The following is a 5,974-nucleotide window of genomic DNA, read 5'->3' as shown; positions in this document are numbered from 1 at the left end:
CTCCTTCTGCCCCAGCCTCTCTTCTGCCCCTAGTATAGCAAGGAAGGATGGAGGGAGGCATGGTGGGGAAGCCACAGCTGTCAGTCACTTTCTGTACCGATTCTTGAAACCGGCACAAACATAGTGGGAACCAAGCTGTTTGCAGAACCAGTTTCAGGATTCGGTGCAGGAAGCAATTCAGGAGGTAAGTGGGAATGACCCCTTTTGTGTAGTTTCCCCCATGCTTGGAGTCTTCATCAGTTATTATTGGAATAGCTGGTGCTGGAATCCTGCATATATTATTGACTCTCACAAAGACAAGCTGAGTATTCCCCAAACTAACTGAAAACAGACTATTGTTGTCAGTCAAGGCTCTACAAGCCTCACACATTTAGAGTAACAAGATGAAGACCTAACTCTTCCAATACAAAGCTCAGTACTCTTCTCTAATGATGAACGAGATGTTAGAATTCATTCTCTGAGCAAAGATAAGCCCTAATCTTCCAATAGAAGCTTAACACTCTTCACCCCAATAGCATCTTCTGTGTGTCCTCCCACAACCTTGTAAAATAAGGGATGGAATCTAGGCCTACAATATTGAGATCAACAGAACCTGAATAAATTGAATAAGTGATGTTTAGAGAACAGGATACTGAACACTTGCTTGCCTGTGGTGACTGGACAGGTATTGCAGACCTTAAAGCAAAGATGGTGCCCTGATTATGCTTCACATAGATAATATAATCACATTCAGAAACCTGTAACCAATTAAATTTTATCACCATGATCTAAAATTGTGGCAAATAAATGCATCAAGGGTTCATGCAGCTTAAAAACAACCAGGTTCTAGGTGGCAATCATATTGCAGCAGAATTACCAAAAGCTCTTCCATGTCCAAGGATCTGGATTACCCTTAAAACTATTATTTTTTAATTTATTTTATTTAGAGTATTTATTCCCCACTCTTCAGACACAAAGGCTCTCAGAGCGGCTTACAATTATTATTATTATTATTATTATTATTATTATTATTATTATTATTAACTAGATGGTTCCCTGCCCTCAGGCTTATTATGGCCCATTATTAAGTGTAAGGTTGGCAGCAGAAGGAAATGGGCACAACACTAGGTTTTTCTAACAACAAAATTGCAAGCACAAGTGAATCAGAGCAATCTTTTGCCCTAGGTGTTCCAAATGTATTAAAAAAGAAATCCGTTCTCTCATATAAACATTGCAGAACAATAACTATGACAGTATTCTAGCCTTCACACTTCACACACAAGCCCTGGGGTGGGTGACATGTTTTTAACACCTGGCAAATAATATAAAAAGCAGGATAATGGGAAAAGCACAGCCTACCATTTCTGGTTCCTAGAATATGGGCACTTGAACAATAAAGACAGACAGGAAAAATCCACAGACCTACCAGTTTTTCGATCCAAGTTCCTAAATCTCTGAATTTATCGGAGGATTGCGAGACAAAGCACTGTTGTACTGGACGCCACTGACTTTGAAGTTGCCATTGTAATAGAATAACCTCTCATCTGTAAAAGAAAGAAGAAGCAATAAAAGTTTTGCTTTTATGTTTTTATGTCAGCATTCTATATCCTTCCAGGACAACAAAATGCAAGTGATTAGACATCCCACATTCTTGTCATATAGGGTGATCTGAAAGCCAAATGTGGTACATATTATGTATTTTATGTATGAACTCAAACCTGTCCTTTTGCTTACAAAGCAGAGGAGTTACCTATGCTGCTGAGGGCTTTGCGAGCTCCTTCTCCACCTTACCTCATCATGTTTGGCTGTATTAAGACAGTTCAATTTTCCAAGCTCAGATCGCTTCTGTTATCAGACTGGGGCTGAGGAAAAATAGGTTGAAGCATCTAAACACTGTGAAATAAATGTGGAGTAGTAGTATGTTTTGCCCTCCTCCTATCAGTTTAATTTTGATATAAACGCAAAATAGCCAAGTTTCTAGGCAAATGTACAGTAAAACCTGCTCTGAATGTATCTAGAATTTCATTCTTGATTTCATAACCAATGTTTTGAATGACTTAACAATACTATCTCATACATATTTAACAGTCCAGTTGAGTTCAGTAAGACTTATTTCCAAATACTGTGGCTTTAAGTTTTAGACTATGAAATTCTGGAGATTAATGCTCAGTACCTCTCCAATAATGCTGCATTGTTTCCTGGCAACATGTCCTCACAACTATTTTTTTAACTTGCTTTTTACTCTGCAGGACAAATAACATACCATCCCACAGTACTGATCATACTCTAGTCTAAGAATTCCTGTTCCATAATAAATATGCGATAAACAGTGTGATGCATTGGCCAAAAAAGCCAATATGATTCTAAGCTGTATCAAAAGGAGTAGAGCATCCAGATCAAGCAATAGTATCACTCTATTCAGCTTTGATCAGGTCTCACCTGGAATACTGTATCCAGGTCAAGGCACTACAGATCAAAAAGAATAGTGGCAAGCTTGAATCTACTGGCAGAGAGCAACCAAGATGGTAAAAAGCTTGGAAACCAAGTCCTAAGAAAATGGCTGAAGGAGCTAGATATATTTAGCTTGGAGAAGAAAAGACTGGGGAAATATGACAGGCTTTTCAAAATATTGAAAGGGATGTTATGTACAGGATGGAGCAAGCTTGTTTTCTGTTCATTCAGAGATTAGAATATAAACCAATAGATTCAAATTATGAGAAAAGAGTTTCTACCTAACATTAGGAAGAATTTCTAATGTTAATTAGGATTTTTATTCATTAATTAAAATTAATTAAAGAACAGCTTAACAGACTGTCTCAGAGAGTGCATAGTCTCTCCTTCTTTAGAGATCTCTGCACAGAGGTAGGATGGCCATCTTTCTGGAGTGGTTTAGTTGTGTATTTCTTCATGAGAAGGATATGGATTTTATGGTCCTTGCAGTCTGCTCTGACTCAATTATTCTATGATTTGATGTCATCTTTAAAGAACCACAGGACTCCAGTTTTTCTCTCATGAATGTCATAGGTGATAGCTGAATTCAAGCAACCATGACACTGCTTTGATGCATGTACAGTGGTACCTCGGGATACGAATTACCCAGCTTACGAATTTTTCGGGATACGAAAAAATCCCATAGGGATTTATTGTTTCGGCTTACGAAGGTTTTTTCGGGTTACGAAAAAACCCCGGCGCTGTTTTAAATGGAGCCGCGGCAGAGCCGCGGCTTTTTCTCCATTAGCGCCTATGGCAATTCGGGTTACGAAGGTTTTTCGGGTTACGAAATTAGCCGCGGAACGAATTAATTTCGTAACCCGAGGTACCACTGTACCAAGATTTTTTTAACCTCTCCTCCCACAGATGTGCCATGTATTCCCAGAAAGTAATGTGCATGGTTTGAGGACACCTACTATTGATTATTATCCAATGCTGAGTGAGGGGTTGCAGCCACAAGAAAGACCAGGCAAAAACCCATCCCTACAGTGAAGTGTATGTGAAGTGTGTAACATTCAGCAACGAAGACTAATTTCCTACAATTGTGCTGAAAAGATGAATGTCACATTCTCAGGGTGTGGACATTTTTAACTAAGTACATATTCTCCAATAGTTAGAAGAAAAGACTTGGTTTTGTGCTACCTCTCCCCAAGGATATATTACCCACAAATTATTCCATTTTTTAAATCTTTTGGAAGAGATGTTAGGAGTGCCTTTTTACAACATCTGTATGTTTCATGGTTGTGTTTTTAAATGCATCTAAACTGCAAAACTGAAAATCTTGACCCAGAGTATTTTACTCCAGAACTGGCCCTGGAATAGCCACAACAGTAGCCGCACACACTGGGCCAAATCTAGTGTGGCATTGCAGTGTTGTTCATAGGGGTCATCTGGGCCTCCATCACATCAGCATAGCTGGCCCATTCCCTGTCTTGGAGCCACTGACACTACTCCCATACTTGCAGGAACTCCATGGATAGGCCACCCAGTGCACTGGTGCTTTTTCTGAGGTGGGTTTGCCTTTGTGATCAATGTGAAGAGTGACCCCCTAATCACATGGAGAGACCCCAAACATGTAACGGGGAGGGTATCTCCACCTATCCTCTCACTGGTCTCAGGAGAAGTAGTGGCACAGTGGGTAGCCTAACCACAGAGCTATTGCAGGCACAGAAGTGGCTCCAGGGACAGGTCATCTCCTTTCCCTGGGCTGCACAACACAGGGAAGGGGGATGGCATGGCACCTGGTGTGCAAACAGCTGGCCCAATTCAGGCCTGATCCAGCTGTTCACATGCCATGAACCCATTGCTAATCCTAAGGTTTTGGGAAAAGATTGGGTTTCCCGAAACTTTGCCAAAGCTGGGGCAAAATCAGGTGAACAGAGAAAGCCTGAGGTATTTCACTGGAAGTTGCCATGTGCTGTGCAGTCAGGCAGCACTGGCAGCAGGATGAGAAGAAAGTTTTCATCCGTGTGGACAGGGCATGGGTATTTTATTAAATATTAATTTCTACCCAAAATAAGGAAATTGTTATCAACTAACCCTAACAAATCCTACTTCATAAACTAATGTAGAATGGGTTCAAGAATGAAAGATATACACTATATCCAATGGACAGAGAAAAGGAAAGGAAAGGCAATCTTAGCCTCAGGTAGTGACTAGAGGTATAAGAATGGGTGTACCAAATATGTAAGATGTTACCCATTACTATCTGTGGAGTGCTGGAAGATAAACAGATTCAGGATGCCAACAAAGTTTGCCACGCTAAGACTCAGATACAAGCTTCATGGACTCTTAAAGTTTGCCTCAAAGAAGAGGAGTTGAATTCTGGTTCACACTAAAACCTGAACTGAAGAAGAATTTCAAGTTTCTCTGCCCTTTCCCTCAAAAACCTTCATGGTCACCACCAATAGTACCCTGACCTCATGCCCCAACCAATCTCTCCCTTTCAATTAAAGCTTTAATGGCAGCCACCAGAATTTCCGAGAGAGAGCCCTGTCCCACCACTTCCCTCCCAGGACAACCACTATGCAGCATACACCCTAAACCACTCGTCTGTGATCCTAGTGTGCATAGTTATAATGATATGATTCCACTTTAACTGTCATAGCAATATCCTTTGGAATTCTGGGGTTTGCAATTAGGGGAGTGGGAGGTACATAGAATTTTCAGCCAGAGAGCTCTCATGCCTCACCAAGCTACATATCCTAGGATTCCACAGGATGCAGCCATATCTGTTAAAACAGTGTTATAAATAGTCAGTGTGAATGGGATTCTGGCTATCAAATGGTAGGAAGGGGTTTGCTCATTCATAACACAAAAGTAGGTTCCAGTTCAGAAAGCAGCTTTGCAATCTGAAAGTACAAATAATATTTACCGTGTTGCAAAAAATAAATTAGGAGGCCGATGGCGATCGCTGCTGCAAAAACAATGGCCAAAACAATGAGTGCAATCTTCCATGGTTCAAAGTCTCTTACTTTTGTGGTTGACTGCTGTGATCTGAAAAAAGTCAAGACAGCAAAATCAACAAGAGTCACAACTTCCCAGTCATCTGTATCCTTAATAAAATGATCTGTTAGATATTCCAGTCTCAATCTGAATGAATGGGCAAGGGAAATAAACAAGGCGAAAAGTCCTAATATTGGCCTAAGTATGACTCTGAATTGTTGCAGTATAGTGTAATGTATCAGTAATGGCATTAGATCAAGAACCTAGCAAGCATCCCACAAGACTGGAGTCATAATGGAAGAAACTGATAGCACTGTGCACAAAAGGTCATTCTTAACACACACACAAATACAATGGGACCTTGCTATCCACTGTGGTTCGGTTCCAGGTTCCCCCCATGAATATCAAAATCCATGGATGCTCACATCCCATTAAATATAATGGTATAGCAAAATGGTGTCTCTTTTATTAAATGGCAAAATCAAGGTTTGCTTTTTGGAATTTATACTTTTTTGGAATATTTTCAAGGTGTGGATTCTTGAATCCGTGGATAAAAAAA

This window comes from Sceloporus undulatus, chromosome 6 (genome assembly GCF_019175285.1).
Source record: "Sceloporus undulatus isolate JIND9_A2432 ecotype Alabama chromosome 6, SceUnd_v1.1, whole genome shotgun sequence".
NCBI classification, from domain to species: Eukaryota; Metazoa; Chordata; class Lepidosauria; order Squamata; family Phrynosomatidae; genus Sceloporus; species Sceloporus undulatus.
Note: the sequence above shows the minus strand (reverse complement) of the source record.